This window comes from Rattus norvegicus, chromosome 4 (assembly GCF_021556685.1).
Source record: "Rattus norvegicus strain SHRSP/BbbUtx chromosome 4, alternate assembly SHRSP_T2T, whole genome shotgun sequence".
NCBI lineage: Eukaryota > Metazoa > Chordata > Mammalia > Rodentia > Muridae > Rattus > Rattus norvegicus.
In genome coordinates this window covers 160,064,315-160,084,357 of record NC_141537.1, presented here as the reverse complement: position 1 = coordinate 160,084,357, position 20,043 = coordinate 160,064,315, and the positions used below count along the sequence as shown (strand labels likewise).

Sequence of the window (20,043 nt, the reverse complement as noted above, 5' to 3'; positions counted from 1 at the left end):
GGCTAGCTGGAACTACCGGAGGCCCTGTCTATCGATAAATATGCCACACAGGCAACGATGACTTGAAATTAGCTGGACGTAGTGTCACACCATAGCCTTAGTGCTTAGGAGGACACAGGAGAGCAGGTGTCCAAGGTCATTCTTAGCTACAAAATCAATTTGAGGTCATCCTGGAATACACGAGACACTGTTTTTAATGAATTAATTAATTAAAGCTAAGGAACTAGGCACAGTGGTGCAGATCTTTAATCCCAACACCGGGGAGGCAGAGGCAGGCAGATCTCTGTGAGTTCAAAGTCAGCCTGGTCTACAAAGCGAGTTCAAGGACAGGCAGGGCTCTGTTACATAAAGAAACCCTGTCTCAAAACAAAACAAAACAAAGCAAAAACAAACAAACAAACAAAAACGAGATAAAACTAGGGGGGAAAATTCCCTTTACAATAGCATCAGAAATATTAAAAACTTATCAAGAAACTCACCAAGTAAATTGTAAGACCTCTACAGTGAAAAGTCACAAAACAAGTACTAATTAAGTCAGCAGAGTTGGTGTTCATGGGTTGGAAATCCTGATCGTGTTACCGTGGTAACTCTGTCCCACCTGTAGGTCCAAGGCAACGCCTATAAAAATCCAATTGCCCCTTTTCACAGAAATGAAACTGATCCTAAAATCCAAGAGGCACACAATAGCCAACATTATTTTGGAGAGGCCAGAAAGATGGTTCAGCAAATAAAGACTTTTGCCACCAAGCCTGACAACCTGAATTTAATCCCTGGGACCCACAATGGTGGAAGGAAAACATCAACTTCCATAAATCATCCTCTGACCTCCACATGTGTGCCCACCCACACCACACACAAAATGAAAAAACAAATTCATGTTTGAACAAAACGTTATTTCGGAAAAGAACAAAAACCACTAACTCATACTTTCCAGTTTCTTTTCTCTTCTCTTTTGAGACAGGTCTCACTATGCAGCACAGGCTGAATTTTTACTTAAAGTAATCCTCCTGCCTCTGCCTCCTTAATGCTGAGATTACATAGGCAGGCAGTGCCACCCCCAGTTTATATTTCTTGATGTCAAAACTTACTATAAAACTACCAGAATCAAAACTGTGGGGCCGACATAGAGATGGACATAGATTAATGGAATGAGAGTCCAGAAATCAAGCCATAGGTCAACTGTTGTCTTCGAGGGTTACCAAGACGCCTCAGTGTGAAAAGAGTGGTTTTCTTCTGACTCAGGGTTCTGAGACAAGTGCACAGAAGTGAAATACAAGAATTAAAGCACAAAGCCATTAGAAGGAAACGGGTGGCAACCTCCATGACCTTAGCTTAGGCAAAAGTTTCCTAAGTGCACCACCAAAAGAATAAGCAATGAAGGGAAACATAGATTACAACTCGAGATTTAAAAACTTCACACATCAAAAGACAGCATCCAAGGGAGGAAGAGAAGAGGGCAGAGAGGACTGAGTGGTAGGAAGTACTCTTTTAGGATTATTATTTTGTTGTTATTATTATTACCATTATTATTAGCATGGTGAAGGTGTTGGGGTGCATACATACTCATACACTTGTGCATACCATAACAGGTAAGGTCAGAGAACAACTTTTACATTGTGTGTGTGTGTGTGTGTGTGTGTTCCTTTTTTGTTGTTGTTGTTGTTTTTTGTTTTTTGTTTTGTTTTGTTTTGTTTTTGTTTTTGTTTTTGTTTTTGTTTTTCGAAACATGGTTTCTCTGTGTAGCCCTGGCTGTCCTGGAATTCACTCTCTGGACCAGGCTGGCCTCGAACTCAGAGATCTGCCTGCCCCTTCCTCCGGAGTGCTGGAATTAAAAGTGAGCGTCACCATAGACAAGCTTTAAAATGTGTTCTTATTTATGTGTTTCGATGTGTGCCTCCTTGTCAGTATATGCCCCGCATGCATGCAGTGCCCACAGGGACCAGAAGAGGGCATCAGATCCCTGGCACTGGAGTTTCAGGTGGTTGGGAGCCACCTGATGGGAGTGCTAGGAACTGAACCAGGGTCCTCTGCAAGAGCTGCGAGCACTCTGAACTGCTGAGCTTTCACTCCAGCCCGGAGAGAGCAACTTTTCAGGATCAGTTCAGGATCAGTTCTCTCTCTTCACATTAATGCAGCAGGATCCCTTCTGTCGTTTTTGCTGCTCTGTGTCCTCCAGGCAGTCGGCTGTGAGCTTCCAGGCGACATCTGCCTCTCCTGCCATCTTTGCAGGGAATGCTGGGATCACAGCCGTGCATATCACATCAGGTGTTCTTGCGTGGGCTTCCGGGAGCTGGACTATGCTTAAAAGGTTTGTGCTGAACCTCAGCAGCCCCAATACTTCCCCACTTCATTCCCAATAAGGATTTAGCACCTAGAATACAGTAAGAAAAAGAAAACCTTTTTGCCACAGTTTAAAAAAAGACAATAGAAGGGGAGGGAGAGGGGTTAGGGGGATGTTGGCCCGGAAACCGGGAAAGGGAATAACAATTGAAATGTAAATAAGAAATACCCAAGTTAATAAAGATGGAGAAAAAAAAGAAATGTAAATAAAGAAATATATCTAATTAAAAAATAAAATTAAAAAAAAGAAAAAAGACAAATAACCCCAAATTTAAATTACCTATTAACAAAATATTAACAATGTTTATTGATAATGTTAACAATTAATAAAATGTTAATATCATTTAAAATAGTAATAATGATAACAGAAAATACTATTAACAAAAATGAACCAACCAAAATTTGATAAAGTTTTTTTAGAAATATATACAAATGGCCACTAAATACTTAGGAATAAGCACATTATTAGTCTCTTAGAAAAGCAAATCAAAACCAAACTGACATACTACTTATGCCAACTGGGAACTGTAATTCTTTTTTTTTTTTTCTGATTTTGTGTGTATGTTGTGCGTGTGTTTGCTTGTGTGGTGGCACATGCATGGACGGCTGCAGGTGCAAAAGGGTGTGTACGCATAAAGAGGCCTGATGATAACCTCACACTCAACCATTCTCAATCAAACCCAGAATCTACCGAGATAGCTAGGCTCGATGGCCGGCTTGCTTGAGAGATGCTGTGCCTCTACTTTCTAAGGCTAGAATTACAGGCAAACCACAGTGAACACCTGATATTGGCATGGGTACTGTGAGTCTAAACACATGTCCTCACCCTTGAATGTCAAGCACTTTAACCACTGAGAGCCATCTCCCCCAGCCACAATGGCTAGGAATTTCGAGTGACCTAAATTAACAAGTTTACAATGCAAACACCGTGGAAACTGGAGCTCTCATGAATTGCCAGTGGAGACATAAAAGATATGGGTGCTGTGGATAAGCCAGATATCATGTTGTCACGGGTTAATGACATCAGCTCTACAGGATGTGAGCTCACCCACGAAACAAGTACGCTTTAAGCATGCTTCTGAGCGGGTTGCTAGATCAGGTTGGCTGAGGTAGGAGGACCACTCCAGATGTGGGTGATAGTTGCCACAGTCTTTCGTACCAGAACAAAAAGGGAAAATCAGTCGGAACAGCGTCCAACCCTCTTCTTCCCTCCTTCATGGACTGGACCCCTCTTGAACTGTGAGCTAAAAGAAACTGTGCCTCCGGGGCTGGGGATTTAGCTCAGTGGTAGAGCGCTTGCCTAGGAAGCGCAAGGCCCTGGGTTCGGTCCCCAGCTCCGAAAAAAAGAACCAAAAAAAAAAAAAAAGAAAGAAACTGTGCCTCCCTCCCACTCCCTTTGGAAAGGACCTGAGCAAAACAATGAGAATATCGGTATGAAGAAGTGCAGGTTCATTTCTTTTTAAATTGTACTTGTTTTTCATACACACACACACACACACACACACACTCATGCCACAGAGTTTATGTAGAGGTTAGAGGACATCTTACAGGATGTCCTCCTTCGACCTTGATTTTCTCCTCCTACCACGTGAACCTTTACCCACTGAACCATCTTGTTGGACCTATTTTTATTCGTTTCGAGGTTTAGGTTGAATGGAGAGCAGAAGCAGTTAAGTGCTCTTAACTGCTGAGCCAATCTCTGCCATCCTAAAGTGGCCATTTAAGAGACTTTAATCCACCGTGATACATACATGAACCTTGACCTTGTTCCCAAGTACTCAAAGTCCCGAAAAGAAAAACAGCAGAAAGTATGAGCGGTTACCTTAGTAAAACATAGAGACATGATCGTTTAAAACATCCCTATACTTTCCCCGTGGGGCCGTGTGCAAAGACTGCAAACAGCTGGCGCCTTTGTAGTGCACGCAGCCCGTTGCCTGTATGGGCTGCCCTAAGAGACCTAGGAGACAGTTGTCAGACACTCATTCAATTTTCTGTTCTCAATGCTGCCCCAACTCTAGGCTCCAGCCTGGTACTTGTGGTGCCTTTGGGAAGCCCCAGGGAACAGTGACCAGGGTTCACACTGGTTAGATCCTTCTGTCCGTCTGCATCAGGCAGCAGAATAAGGAGCATGCAACTGAGGCTCCCTGGCCACCAGAAGATCCACATCTCAGAGTTTAACGCAGGTGAATTTGAAGTCATGGTTGCTGAGAACTGGCTCATTCCTAATGGCTGTGGGGTCAAAGACATTCCCAATTGTGGTCTTCTGGACAAGTGTCGGGCCCTGCATTCCTGCTATTCCACAGTGCTCTCCTGTCCCCACCAAGTCACGTCAGTAATAAGCCTTGCATCCAGCCTGAAAGAAAATGTACATATACTGCAAATCAGTGGTTGAAGTGTGCAGGGTCATGACAGTACTTTCAATGGAATGTTATTAATTACTCCATCAACGAAGTTAATCCATCTGAACACTGACAAAATACATGGAGGTTTCATATGACAAAGCAGAGAAAGCATTCAGATGTATCTACATACAGCTCACAGGCCAGTCCTCCTTCAAATGTTTGTCTCAAGCCTGCACGGCTAGGACAACTCAGTCATCCTCAAGTGAGAGCCACAGGAAGCCCCTCCCGCCACACGGGGCTCTGGTGGGTCTGCCCACCTCTCAGCAACCCTCGTTTGTTTTTTCTGTCTCTCTCAGAAGCTGTCAGAGTCGGAGTAACTTTCTCTGGTACTTTGAGCTTCTTTGTCCTTTCTCTAAAGCTCCCTTCCTGCCATGTGGTCATGCAGCCACTTGTCTGTCACGTGGCTGTCTGCCTGTCTGCCACGTGACCGACCTCCATGCCAGCTTACCTCAGACTGAATAAAACCATTTCTCCTTCCTCTCTCCCTCCTCCAGGCCATTGCCAAGATTTACACTCCTCCCACTCTGGGGCTTTTCTTTATAGTCTTAATAAAATTGTTCTTGAGCTTCAAATAAAAAAATTTTTAAAGAAAGATATTAGCTCTCCACCTTGTAAAGCCTGTAGCAAGATTTTTCTCAGCCTCAGTTTCCAGAACTAACAGTTGGGAGTGTCAGACATCTACATCTGTCACTAACTCTTTTCCAACAGTCAACATGGTCTGGCCTACTGAGGTAATGTCCCAGCTAACCAGTTTGGGGTCTGGGTTCTTTTCAGTCCCAATTACAGTTGACTATTATATTTCTATATTTTCATTAGCCTCCCCCGCCACACACACACATAAGAAGAGTGAAAAAAAATAAGACAGAAGCACTGTTCTTATACCGTAGAACTCAGAGCAGACACTGCTCAGGTCCCGCCCGTGTGTCTCCCAGCTCCCACAGTGCAGCTTCTGCATACTAGGCCCAGGTTGACAGACGCCGAGCTGACAGCTGTGACACGACAAATCTGGTGGATACACATTAACTAAATGGGTCTCCTCTTTCCTAATTTCTCCACATCCTCAAAGTCACACATGCCTTTCTCAAATGCAAAGTTCTCTCCCTTTCCCTGGGCTACCCAGGAGTCAGAGACAGCCTTGTAGCAGCTATGAGCTGTGGGTGAGTCACCAACCATGGTGACATGGAACCTCCTCCCTTCCCAAGAAAACTAAGGAAGTCTCTGTTCTTGTACCTGGGCTGGAGTACTCCTCAGAAGGTGTGCGCAACGAGTGTGCAACACACACACACACACACACACACACACCAGCTATCTGTCACTGGGGTTGAATTCTCCTCAAAGCCCTTGCCATGCGGTCTCCTAGGCCATTTACATATCTTCTAACAAATCTACCCAGAAGTCAACCTGTCTCAACGTCCCCTCGAACCCCGAACCCAAGACTTTTCACTGTATATAGTCATAAAACCCCCCCAAACCATTCTTAAGTATTCGCATTCATAAATGAACACACATCAACACAAATTAGCTACGCCAAGGATAGTCATTTTGCTGTTCAGTGAGTTTGAAAATATCCAAGAGGCTGGAGAGATGAGATGTATTCCCAGTTAATGGGGCTTGCTTGTCTTTCACAGGACCCAAGTTCTGGGCTCCACATCCATGCAGGGCACCACAAAACCACCTCTACCTTCAGCTCCAGGGAGTGCAATGTCTTCTGAACTCCATGGGTGCCCACTCACCCACAGCACAGACAGACACACACATGCATGAATAAAACCGATTATCTTTTAAAACTCCAAACTGAAGCGACCAGAGGTTTGCAACTCAGTTGTTTTCAGAAACACAAGGAGCAATTTAATTTTTGCCCCATGGAAATTAGTTAGCCATCCTATGTTTAGAAAGGGTAAGTCTATTAGAATTCTCCCCGAGCAGCATCAGATGGTACAGACGTATTGTCTCCCAGGGTTACAGAAATCACAATAGAGCACAACACCCTTGTTTCTTTGTCACAAATGGTTCAGCAGAACCCCAGGGTTTCAACAGTGGAGAGTCCCAAAAAACCAGCACATTTCAACGTTCCCTGAAATGTGGCCGTGAAGTGATGTGCTGGGATAGTTCACGAGGACTTCTAATTTGCTCAGAAGAGCTGCCAAATTCACACAGAGTGCCACGCACGGAGCACGGCAGCCCAAAGATCTGAGCAGGACCTCAGTGACACAGAACTCCTGAAGACAAAGCAGAGGGTGAAATGGTACCCAAAACAAAGAAACAGACAAGGACCCCAAACCAAACAGCTCAAAGGGGACCCCAAACTAGAGAAGACAAACACCTGAGGTACATCCAACCGGGGAGAAGCTTACCAAAGGCCAGACTTTCTCACGAATCCAAAAGAAAGTCCAAACATCTTTCTTTGCTTTACCAAATTGGTCTCTCTCTCTCTCTCTCTCTCTCTCTCTCTCTCTCTCTCTGTGTGTGTGTGTGTGTGTGTGTGTGTGTGTGTGATAGTGTATGAAGTGGAAAGATAAGAAAATAAAATGGCTTCAGACACTGAGTGGGACTGGTTAATGTTTCTTCTCCATCTGGGGTTTGTAGGTTCGTGTCTATATGCAGGTGACGGCTGGCACAAGATAAGGCAGGCCGGTGATTGGGCAGTGAGAAAAAAGTAAGGCGTGGACAGAGTTTTTGTAAGGTGGGAGAGAAGAAAAAGAAGGGAAGCGAACCAAGATGGAGGCAGAGAAAGACGACCCAGATCCGTGCGGCCTTAAATGGCCACAGGTAGCTATGAATATTTCTTAAGGGATGGATTTTTATAGGACAATTTGTCTTATCTAGGTGGGCGGTTATGTCATTATCAATTGGTTGTGAGTTTATTATGTGGACGTTTTGTGGATTGAGAATTTAAGATGTACATCTGATTGCTGAATTACAAGCTTATTGAGTTTTGATTTTAATGGAAAACTGGGAGTTGTGACAGGGGGCAGATGCTGGGAACGTGAGCAGAGTTTGCAGTAACAGAGCCTCGAGATAGGCGGTCTCTGTATGAAACTGGTGTGGTGGTGACCTGCCTGCCTTGGGAACTAGAAGGATGGAGAGGCTGCTGCCGGGCTCAGACAGTAGCTGGCGGCAACGTGGGATGGAGATTAGGAGCTTAGCGGGTGAGATGCTTTGCTGACTAAGGTGAAAATAGTCCACCCATGCCACATGGCCTACCAGAGCTGGGAATAGTGCGGGATGGTAAAATTCTCCATTTATAATATTTACCTCAGGGCTGGAAAGATGGCTCAGTGGTTAAGAGCACTGACTGCTCTTCCAGAGGTCCTGAGTTCAATTCCCAGCAACCACATGGTGGCTCACAACCATCTGTAATGAGATGCCCTCTTCTGGTGTGTCTGAAGACAGCTACAGTGTACTCATATATAATAAATAATTCTAAAAAAATAAATAAACAAACAAACCCTATTTTAAAAAAAAATAATAATATTTACCTCAATGGGGCTCAAGTGGGTAATGCCCACAATATGTCTTCTCCTGGCCATGGCTTATCAGAACCTGAGCCCTGGCAGTCCTAACAACCTAGGCTTGCCTACCAACCCACAGGCCAATTAAATTCACAAGTAATCATGAAAAGAACAACAGGGAGGTTGACTCAATGTGGCCACATTAGAAAGAAGTGCAGAGTTTCAGCGACACCCAGGTCTAGTTTTGTAGTCCTGATGCGAGGTTCAGACTTAACTAGAGAAGCCGGTCCTGATCAAGATGCTGCCCCACCCATCGCTGTCTCCAATCTCCCCTGCAAGATGGTCTGACAAGTTCTCAGAAATGTGTGAGATCTCGTTCCCAAAACTATGTTCCTCTTCTGCCTGGCACCAGGCTTTAGTCTTCCTTCGCAGGTATGAGATTCATGGGAAATTTCAGTTTCTTGGGGAGCCACCATCTACAGTCTGGTAGCCGATAAGAGGGGAAAGGGTGTGTGTTTCCTTAGAATATCTTTGTTCATACCAGGAAGATCACATGGACATGAGGAGGTTGGACCAAGGGGCACTGGAGCACTACACGCAGTGCTGTGGACATCAGGGAGGCTACCCAAATGTTTGGAGCCTCAGGAACCCTTGACGCCCGGTACAGAGAGACAGGAGTTGCTGTCTGCCGCCATACTGCTGCACGCCGAGCTTTGGTCCTGCTTCGGTCTGATCATTCCTTGCTATGTCCCCGTTCCTTCTCGTGAAGTGGAATATTCATTATGTGCCATTGTGTACCGGAAGCTTATAACTTTTTTTTTCTTTTCTTTTTTCTTTTTTTTCGGAGCTGGGGATCAAACCCAGGGCCTTGCGCTTGCTAGGCAAGCGCTCTACCACTGAGCTAAATCCCCAACCCCATAACTTTTTTTTTTAATTAAACAGGAGAAACTTTGGACTTTTGTGATTATAGGGCAAAAGATGGAACGTCTTGGCCTGAAAGTGATCTATCTGGGTGTCACTTTGTCAAGGGCTGGGCTTGTAATGGCCGACACTGAACTCGACCTAGAATCCCTTAGGAGGAGAATCTCTGAACATATTTCTGAGAGTTTTTAGATCGGATTAACTGAGGTGGTTTGAATGAGAAGTATCCCATAGGGTTAGGTGTTTGAATACTCAGTCCCCAGTTGATGGTGCTGTTTGAGGAGGATTAGGAAGTGCAGCCTTGGTAGAGGAAATATGTCACTCTTGGGGGCGGGGCAGGCTTTGAGGTTTACAAGCCACTCTCCCTTCCCAGTCCCCTCCACACCCTTCTGATTGCAGTTTGTGGTGAGTGATGGAGTCTTTGGCTCTCAGCTTTCACCTCTGGCTGCCAAGACTGCCTCTGCCTTTATGGACCCTAAACCTCTGGAACCATAAGCCCCAATAAATCCTTCCTTCTCTAAGTCCCCTGGGTCACACTGGTTTACCACGGCAAGAGAAAAGTAGCTGACACAGGGAGGAAGACCAGCCCTAAATGTGGGTGGCGCCATCCCATGGAGGGTCCCAGCACCGAGCTCTTGCTCTTCCTGACAGCCGTGCAGAGGGACGGGCTACCTCCTCACTAACTCATCCCCTTGACCTGTAAGCCCGTCCTCCCTTACGTTGCTTTGGGTCAGCATTTGATGGTGGCAACGAGAAAAGGGACTCACAGACCGCATGAGCCAGCGATTCCTTCAGGCGGTCTCAAGAGAGTTAAAAACACATCCGCACGAAAGCCTGTATGTGTTTCTGTTCTGTTCACAGCATTGTGGGTTTTGTTTTTTAATATTTTTGCTTGGCAGTAAAAGAATTGAACCTGGGGCCTTATGTGTTCTAGATGTCAAGGCAGGCTAGTTTTGTGAACTTGACACAAACCTAGACATACATGGGGAGAAGGAATCTCAACTGAAGACCTACGGGCCTGGCTGTAGGCATTTTCTTAACTGCTAGCAGATACGGAGGGCCCAGCCCACTGGGGGAGGTGCTATGCCTGCCCATGGGCTGTATAAGAAGGTAGTTGAACAAGTCACAGGAGCAACCCAGTAAGCAGTGTCCCTTTCAACACCCCCTGGCCCCCCAAATTTGTTTCTGTTCCTGCCTTGGTTTCCATTTCTTCCCCCAAGTTGCCTTTTGTCATGGTGTTTACCAAAGAAACAGAAAACAAACCAGACCATGAAGCAAGCAATCTTCTACTGACCTATAGCCCCAAACCCTCTAATAGTATTAAGGGTAAAAAAAAAAAATTAAGATCCATACAATGGAATATTACTCAGCCATGAGAAGAGTGAGGTTCTGAAACTGAACCCAGGGCCTGGAGCACATTAGGTAAATATTCTGCTACTCAGCTATATCCTTGGACCATTAGCCTAGAAATGTAAGGCCCTAGGCTCTGTTCCAATAACACACATGCATACAAAGACACACAATATACACACACACTCACTCACTCACTCACACACACTCACCCTAACGCTTGTTTTATCTCAATAAAAAAGACCGCACAAAAGATCCCTCCCATCTGAGCTGAAGTTGGTACAGTCTTAAGGAAGACGTCAAGCACTAAGCAGGAGCTGGGAGCCACCCAAGTCCCCACTGTCACCTGACGAGTGAGGTGAGGAACACACCAGTCAGTTAGGGCTGAAGCCTCCATAGTTGCTAAGAGAGAAAAAGGACAGGTCCATTGCTTTTCCAGAGGCTTGTCTCAGACCAAGAGCAGAGGCATCTATGTGACTGAGGCCCCCTCCCTGTATCAGGAGGATGGGACTTTTGTGGAGGGAAGATCCACGAGTCAACCTCAGAATACGTAAGGTAACCCAAGGATAAAAAGACATCAGTCACAACAAAGGAGCCACAAACAGCCTCTCCTGTCATCAGGAGAATGTGCACCAAAACAAGACAACCTTTCCCTCCTGTTCAGCTGCCAGGAAGGGCTTTTAATATGGAAAGCTGAGAGACACTGAGTGCTGTCATTGTGCAGAAGGTAGGAATGAGCACTGGAAGAGCCACTTTGGGAGGCAACCTGCCAGCATCTGTTCAAGAGCGGCGTCTAGCCTGTGATTCAGCAAGTCCTGTGCCCAGTTCCCATTGCAGACACACTCCCGAGCGTGCAGGGAACTCGGTGTTCTGATGCAACATCATGTGCTGTAGTGAAAGGCTGGGAGAGGCCTCGGTGTTCGAGAATGTACGGACCTCTAAAGAGCCTCTATACAGAGCCGGTAGGGTGGCACCAAACTGTCACCCTGCACGTGGGAGGGGGAGGCCTGAGGATTGGGGGCTCACAGGTCAAAGGTGTGTATTAGAGGGTCATAGAAAGTTTGAAGCCAGCCAGGCTACGTGAGACCCTATCCCATCCCCCAAACCCCCAAAAAGGCTCCGTACAAATACTCTCTAGCAAGGTGAGTAGTTCTGGGTATAAAATGAAGTGGGTGACAAGACGTCTACTTATATTTAAAAGGCAAATCTGGGGGCTGGGGATTTAGCTCAGTGGTTAGAGCGCTTACCTAGGAAGCGCAAGGCCCTGGGTTCGGTCCCCAGCTCCGAGAAAAAAAAAAAAAAAAAAAAAAAAGGCAAATCTGAGGAGCACACGCTGTTCATCATTCATGATAAGAAGACAGGTGTGCTGGGGCCCTTGAGCACCCCACCTTGAAGCTGAGGCACCAGATCAATAAAAGAAGACTTTTTTGTCGGTGGTGGTTTTGTTCATCTGTTTTGGGTTTTGTTTTGTTTTGTTTTTTCTAGACAGGGTTTCTGTATGTGGCCCTGGCTGTCCTGGAACTCGCTCTGTAGACCAGATCCACCTGCTCCTGCCTCCTTAGTGCTGGGATTAAAGATACATGCCACCACCACCCAGCCCTGCTTGTTGTAGTTTTCTTTATCTGAGAAATAAAGACTTTACAAAGCACATAAGAACACGTGTGGGAGTGGGCCTGGGGAGATGGCTCAGCCATTAAGTTACTGGCTGCTCTTCCAGACGGACCAGGTTCAGTTTCCAACACTCACTTTTGGTTCATAAGCAGCAAATAACTCCAGTTCCAGGGGATCTGCTGTCTTCTTCTGGCCTCCAAGGGCAGCAGGCATGCACACGATACACAGACACACATGCAGACAAAATACATATACAATAATAAAATGCTTTATTTAAAGACAAAGAGCCTGTGTCTGTCAGTCATAAGCTGTTTTGTTTCCAGAGGGAAATTTTTAAACAGTGGAAAGCCTCACGTAGGATTTCTTCCTTGGGCTTTATTTCTGGTTCTGTGTTCAGAGACTAATACCAGCTTTATTTGACATTTCCTTCAGAGAACAGAGGCGACTGTCATGCCTAAAATAAGGAAGGGAAAGTCGGTGCAGCACGAAGGCACACCCTTATAATCTGAACAGTTGGAAGGCAGAGGCCAGAAGAACAAAAGTTCAAGGTCAGTCTTAGCTGTACAGCAAATTGTAGCCAGCCTGGGCTACTTGAGACCCTGCCTCAAAGAACCAAAACATAGGCTGACAGGATGGCTTGGCTGAAAAGGCACTTAGTGCTCAGCCTGACAACCTGGTTTCAGTCCCTTATTTTTAGCCAAGAATACCCCTAAAATTACTTTTTTTTTGGCAGACAGGTTACCATGTGACCCAGGCTGATTCTGAATTTGCTTTATAGCCAATTATGACTTTGAACTATTTATCCTCCTGCCTCTACCTCCTGAGTGCAGACTCTGGATCGTGTCCGCACGCCTGGCTGCCTACGATGGTCTCAGAGACGCATCTATATTTACGTCTCTAAGTTCCCGATGAATACTCCTGAGACGGGGCTTACATCTACAGAAGCAGACAGAGAACCAAGACTAAGAAAGGAGCCTGAGGAGACTAACCAAAGGGAGCGAGAGGCAGGACTGGCAGCACGCACTAATAACCCAGCAAAGGGAGCAGCAGGTAGAATGATCGGGAGCTCCAGGTACTGACTGGAGCCAACTACATAGTGAGTTCAAGGCCAGCTTGGGCTATATAAGAACCTAACTCAAAGAAAGAAAAAAAGAGATAGAAAAAGAAAGGAACTGAGTCTTATCTATAAACTTTTATCTCTTTTCTTCAAGATCTTAAAATATAATTTACAGGTTTATTGTATTGTGAACTCCATTACACACACACACACACACACACACACACACACACACACACACACACGCTATGAATGCCCACAGTAAGATCAGGATGTTCTGACCAGTCTTCCCTCTCCGGCCAGGCAGAGCCAGCCTTGGCATGTCCGTTATCCCTCTCGGTTCTTCCCCTCGCTAGCCTTACCTCTGATGTGTGCAGTCTGGAGAGCAGATGCTTTGGGAGTTTGCGCCTATGAAATACACCCCACGTACCGCTCAGTCCCTCGATGATGATGATGATGATGATGATGACGACGACGACGACGACGACGATGACGATGACGATGACGATGATGATGATGATGATGATGATGATGCTTTTTTCCCACAAATCTCTAAGAATATTTTTTAGGGGCTGGAGAGATGGCTCAGCAGTTCAGAGCAATTGTTGCTATTGCAGTAGAGCCATAACTAAGACACCGTGCCATGTCAGAAGTCAGTGTCTCATAGCCTCCTCTCCATCCCCCAGTTCTTAACCCTTTCTGCCTCTTCCCCAGGAGGCTCCCTGAGCCTCTGTGGAGCAAGTGTGGTATAGCGGTCTCATTTAGGGCTGAACACTCAACTGTGACTCATTCTCCACACTCTGCCCACTTACCAGTCTCTGTATTAACTGCTGTCCACTGCAGGCTGAGAACAGCAGTAATCCACGGGCATAATTATAAATATTTGGCAATTTAACGGCATGTGGAGGCTGCCCCTGGAGTCTATGATCTCCCAAGCCACAGGCTTTTGATCTACTAAATTTTATTTTAGTTTTAGTTTGATTATTTCTGTGTGTGTGTGTGTGTGTGTGTGTGTGTGTGTGTGTGTGTGATTTGTGTATATGAGTGCAGGCACACAAGAGTACAACTTTTGGAAGTGGATTCTCTTCTACCATGGATTCTAGGGATGGAACTATGGAACTCAGGTCTTTAGGCTTGTTCTAAAAGCACCCTTACCAGCTAAGCCATCTCACTAGTCCTGGCTGCTTCTTCCACCACATTAACTCCTAACTTTACACTTTTCCAAACGTTTACCATTTGATTTGTATTGTGGTTTTCCTAGCAGCATATGGGGACCCCAGTACAGAGCTCCCTGACTGTCCTGACATCCCAGGAAGCAGACCGTTAACAACAGATCGTACAGGAGGAGCAGCCACAGAGCGCACCCTGCCAAAGGAAGCAGGAAAGCGGGTGGCAGCAGGTCTGCAGGGACCGCCAGACCAGAACTGATGGAGAGGCATCAACAGCAGAGGCTACTATTAGGATGTATGGCCTTGTTGGAGTGGGTGTGGCCTTGTTGGAGTGGGTGTGGCCTTGTTGGAGGAAGTACATCACTGTAGCAATGGGCTTTGAGGTCCTATGCCCAAGCTTCCTCCAATGGAGAAGAGAGCCTCCTCCTCGCTGACTGCAGAAGTGAAAATGAGTCAGTCTCCTTCTGACTGCCTTTGGTTCCAGATGTATGTAGAGCTCTTAGCATCTCCAGCCGTGCCTGCCTGGATGCTGCCATGCTTCCTGCCGTCATGATAATGGTCTGAACCTCTGATGCTGGTCCTTATAAGAGTTGCCTTGGTCATGGTGTCTCTTCACAGCAATGGAAACCCCAACTAAGACAGTGCATTAGAATTTAAAAGAGGGGGTTGGGGATTTAGCTCAGCGGTAGAGCGCTTGCCTAGCAAGCGCAAGGCCCTGGGTTCGGTCCCCAGCTCCGAAAAAAAAAAAAAAAGAAAAAAAATGTAAAAGAGGAGAAAGTCCTTAGCTTGCCCAAGCTATCCTCTGGACTGACTGCCTCTGCCTCCAGACTCCAAGTCTGGTGTCTAGTAGTATTGCTACAGTAGTTTCCAGCCTACAGACATCCGAGGACGCACTTCTCACAGCCGCGACTTATTCAGGAGGGCGGCTCTTGAACGGCACCCATACCTGCCAGAGGTTTTTATGTAATAGATCCAGGATGCCAGCCCTGAGTCCAGCATCACGCCCATCCCGTGTTGCTATCTGCCTTGTTTCAAGTTGTCAGTCCTGAACTGTCAACAGGGACTGACAATAAAGTAAGTCCTATCTGCTGTCTGCCCACTCTATTCTTAGAGGAGGGCCGGACAGGAATCCAGTCATAACTAACTGCCTCAGTTAAAATACATGTGGTATGGTGGTGACCCAGGCCTTTAATGCCAGCACTTGGGAGACAGAGGTAAGTGGATCTCTGTGAGTTCAAAACCAGATCTGGTCAGTTTAGTGCCATCCAGGGCTACATAGTGAGACCTTGTCTAAATTAAATCAATAAATATGTAAGTGAATATAGTCACAGCTCTACACAGAAACAGTAAGCGTGGAGAGCATTGTGCATATTTTAAGGACAGCTAGTGGTTCAGACACTGTGAGGGGAAGCCCCTGTCCTGCTCTGCTCACTGAGAATCCTCATCTGCTCAGGCCAGGAAGACAAGAGCTTCTCAGGGGCACTTTCAGCTCGAAGAGGCCTGGCGCACAGAAAGAACACTGTGTCTCTATGATCCAAACAATGAAGAAGGGTGACAGTTCTCACCCTTGCCAGTCAGGAGTAGGAGCAGGAGGGCCAGTGTTTAAGAGCTGGCTCCGGCTGTCTGTACCACTCATGTGCAGCATTTGCTGATTTACACTGTCTGTCACAAACATCCTGCCATGGCCAGTTTGTCAGTTTGATGCCACAGCACGTCATTGTAACGTTCCTGAAAACAGAACAATCTGGCTTTGGCCGCACAGACCGGCTCTTTGCCGTTTAGCCCTGCTTCGGATGACACTCACAGGCAGAGGGGGAAGTGGAGGTATGAGGTAGCTGGCAGGGCCTACAGAACTCCAGTCTCTGGGGGGAGGCAGGGTCAAGGCTAGGCCTGCTGTGTGTTGCTCTGTTAGGAGAGCAATCACTCAGACACAGGAGTGAGTAGGGAAGCCCTGAGGCTCGGTGAGAGAGGCAGCCCTACCCCTCCTGCAGATCCCTTTTCTTCATTGTGAGAGAGGAAGAGAGCGGCACACAGGGCCTGAAGGCTGCATCTGTGAAGCACCGTGAGCCAGCTCTGCTGCCATGCTCGGCTCAAAATGACTCTTATAAAGAAAAACTTTTAACTGGGGCTGGCTGACAGTCCGAAGATACAGACCGTTATCATCAGAGTGGGAAGCATGGTGGCCTGCAGGCAGACATGGTGCTGGAGAAGGAGCCTATCAGCAGGCAGCAGGAGGAGACTGCCACACTGGTATAGCTTGAGCCTAGGAGACCTTAAAACCCACCTCCACAGTGACACACTTACCTACTCCAAGGCCACACCTACTCCAACAAGGCCACACCTACTCCAACAAGGCCACACCCACTTCAACAAGGCCACACCTACTCCAACAAGGCCACACCTCCTATCAGTGCCACACCCTAAGGCCAACGATTCACACAGGAGTCTGTAGGGCCAAACCTATTCCAACCATCACACAAGAAAAGGAACTTCACTTGTGCAATCACCCTTGGTGTGCAGACATTATCCCCAGTCAGAGGAAGACTCAACTGCAAGGGCTCTGGGATACGGCAGAGATGATTCAGGTCATGAACAGTGTGGAAGCTTTCGCAGCATTCACCTATCTGATTCTGAACCCCAGGATAGTCCTATGCAGGGGCTTCAGGGTCCCAGGAGCACTCCTCAATGACAGCCACACCTTCCCCTCATTCTGTGGTCCCTTGCCTGGCGACTTTGAAGATTTGTTTTACAGGGTTGACCTTCCCAGACTCAAACCCTCAGGATTTAGCATTAAAGCAGGCACCAATTCCCATGATGTCTGATTTCCTAAGTTAGCTGAACTTCGTATGAGAATTACCTCTCTACACTGTGGTCACATGCGATCCTGAATGTTAACAGGCCCTAAGACGAAAACAGAGAGAGAAAGAAAACCACAAAGGAGGCACCCAAAGGATGTGACCTCAGTTCCCACAACAAACACCTGAAACACTGCACCAGGTTCTTTCACATAGGGGTTCAGCTCTCCAGAAAGGAATGGGCTAAAGGATGGATGTGTAGCTCAGTTAATAGATTGTTCTCTGGATTCAGTGCTAAGGTTTATTTGTTTGTTTTATTGGAGGGTTTGTTGTTTAGTTTTGTCTTTTGACACAGGGTTTCTCTGTGTAGCCCTGGCTGCCCTGGAACTCGCTTTGTAGACCAGGCTGGCCTTGAACTCAAGAGATCTGCCTGCCTCTGCCTTCCAAGTGCTGGGATTAAAGGCCTGTGCCACCTCTCCCAGACTGATGTGAGGTTTCACACTTAGCACTGTATAAACAAGGTGTGGTGGTGCACGGCCATCAGAGAGGAATGTCAAGTACCGAGGCCATGGGCAGCACTGAACCCAGAGGCAGTTGCCAAGGCGCCGTCAGCAAGCATGGTCCAGGGCTTCGTTTACCCGGAGTCTGAGAAAGAAAACCTTGAGAGCTGCCAGACAGGAAACTAGAAAATATATCCTCCTAAATACAAGTAGAAAGCTTAAGGGAAAACTAAACAAAAGAACAAGAACCTATACAACAATTCAGAAGTTCAGCAAAGCCATTTGTCTGCCTCCATGTGCTTTCTAAATGGAAAAACAAAAACAAACTGTCTTCCCAGAGGCCCTTGAAACAGCACGTGTTGTTGCCATTGCTCCTGGCGTTCACCACAGTTAGTTAAGTTAAGTTAGTTAAGACACCATTGCTGAAAACATAACCCAGTGTGGGCAGTGCCGTCGCTAGAGGGATGGTTCTGGGTTGTATAGAGAGCATGCCAGTAAGTGCTGTTCCCCTGTGATCTCTGCTTCAGTCCCCGCCTCAGCTAGGGATGTAGCTCAAGGGTAGAACACTTGCCTAGCGCCGGTGAGAGCCTGACCTCAGCCCCCAGCTCATACCCTCATCTTTCGGCTTCCAAATCAGCAATGACGTCTTCTTGTGGCCACTTCTTTTGTTCTTCTATTTCCACTTGAGATCATCTGAATACGCCCAGTGGAGTTGTGCGTGTCATTAATCCCATGCATTCAGGTGGCAGCGGCATGTGGGTGGATTGATGGGTCCGAGGCCAGCCTGGTCTACAGGGTGAGTTCTTTGACAGTCAGGGCTACTGAGAAACCCTGTCTCAAAAAAAAAAAAAAAAAAAAAGAAATGAAGGAAGGAAGAAGGAAAGAAGGAAGGAAAAGAGGAAAGAAAGAAAGAAGGAAAGAAGGAAGGAGAGAGGGGAGGGGAAGGGAGGGAGGGGACCACTGTGATGACATTGGGTTCACCTGATGTTACAAGATAAGAACCAAGTATTAGCACTCTGATTCAGCAGTGGCTTTAACTGACCTTTTCCATCTAATGTGTTTAGTTCTGTGGATGGAAAGAACGCAGCAGTCCTCCAGTCCTCGGGGCTGGCATAGCTTCAGCCTTTTCTTTCTCCCAGCATGAGATTCCTGGGGAAATTCCAGTTTCTTGGGGGACCACTTCTGCAGTCCTCTCTGTAGCCAAAGGATATCTTCATTCCTACCAGGACAGGAGAAAAAGAAATTCATACACATAAAATAAGTAAACCCTTTAAAATTATTTTAAAATATTTTCAAAAACATATTTCTAATAAGAGATTAGTATCTGAAACAGTAACTAAAATGAAGGTGATTAAAACATGAACAAAAGACTTAATAAACGTTTCTTCAGAGAAGCAGCACAGATACCAGTAAATATGTGAAAGGCTAACGAGAGGGGACCTGGGCTGTCGGTGGTTAGTGGATATGGAGTTTGGGGTTATATAGTTTGTTCATGTGTGTGAGGGAGGGAGGTCTCACTGTTTTGGTGGGGATGGTGTAAAACTCCTGGACTTAAACGACCCTCCCACTCAAGCTCCTGGGGACTGAGAACTACAGGCAGACATTCATGATCATGTCCAGCTTAAGAGTTCCAATTTTATAATGTAAAGAGACTATGAAAGATGATGTGTTGGTTGTCATGGTTACGGCAACATGCTTGAGAAGACGACTTCAAAGGAGAAAGGAGTTAGTTTTTGGTTCACAGTCTCGGAGATGTCAACCTCTGACCGACTGGTGCTGACCTCTTGCTTGTGGGCCTGTAGCGAAGCAGAACTGTATGGCGAAAGGGCGTGACAGAGTCCTCTCACTTCCCGGCAGCTGGAAAGTAGAGGGAGATGCAGAGGGAGACAGAGAGGGGAAGGAAGGGCATGAGGATAAGACACACCATTCAAAAGCTTGATCTGCGCACGCCACTAATTCTAACTTGGCCCAACTTCCTATTTAGCCATGAAGTCACCAAGGGAGTTCTTCACAGATGAAGCTAGCTTACCTGCCCAGAGCGCCGCTGCTCCGGCTATGAGCCCTTTGTGGTACACTTCATATCTGTCTTCGTTAGGGTTTTCATTGCTGTGAAGAGACACCATGACCAGGTGTCATTTAGTTGGGGCTGGCTTATAGGTTCAGAGGTTCGGCCCATTATCATCATGGCAGGAAGCATGGTAGCATCCAGGTAGGCATGATGCTGGAGGATATGAGAGTTCTACATCTTGATCCTAAGGCAGCCAGAACAAGACTACCATCCACACTGGGCAGAGCCTGGGCATAGAAGGATTCCACCGCCACAGTGAGGCACATCCTCCCGGAAGGCCATATATACTCCAACAAGGCCACACCTACTCCAACAAGGCACACCTCCTAATAGTGCTACTCCCTGGGACAAGCATTCAAGCATGGGAGTCTATGGGGC

At 46.6% G+C, this 20,043-nt stretch overlaps 1 long non-coding RNA gene and 1 pseudogene across 3 annotated transcripts; one reads left to right on the top strand and one right to left on the bottom strand.

The window, feature by feature from the left end:
- Window positions 1–2,613: 2,613 nt before the first annotated feature.
- LOC120102390 (uncharacterized) lies at window positions 2,614–19,922 on the bottom strand. Of its 3 annotated transcripts, XR_015687016.1 has the most exons (5): window positions 19,627–19,922; window positions 19,379–19,454; window positions 18,640–18,816; window positions 18,210–18,428; window positions 2,615–4,693 (listed from the first exon to the last, which is right to left on the bottom strand). It is a non-coding gene; the product is annotated as an uncharacterized LOC120102390 (long non-coding RNA). The 3 variants fall into 3 exon arrangements; XR_015687014.1 differs by lacking the exon at window positions 19,379–19,454 and having other exon boundaries at window positions 2,614–4,693; XR_015687015.1 differs by lacking the exons at window positions 2,615–4,693; window positions 19,379–19,454 and adding an exon at window positions 12,329–13,685.
- Window positions 4,182–4,310, top strand: LOC120102626 (small nucleolar RNA SNORA70; annotated as a pseudogene).
- Window positions 19,923–20,043: the final 121 nt, after the last annotated feature.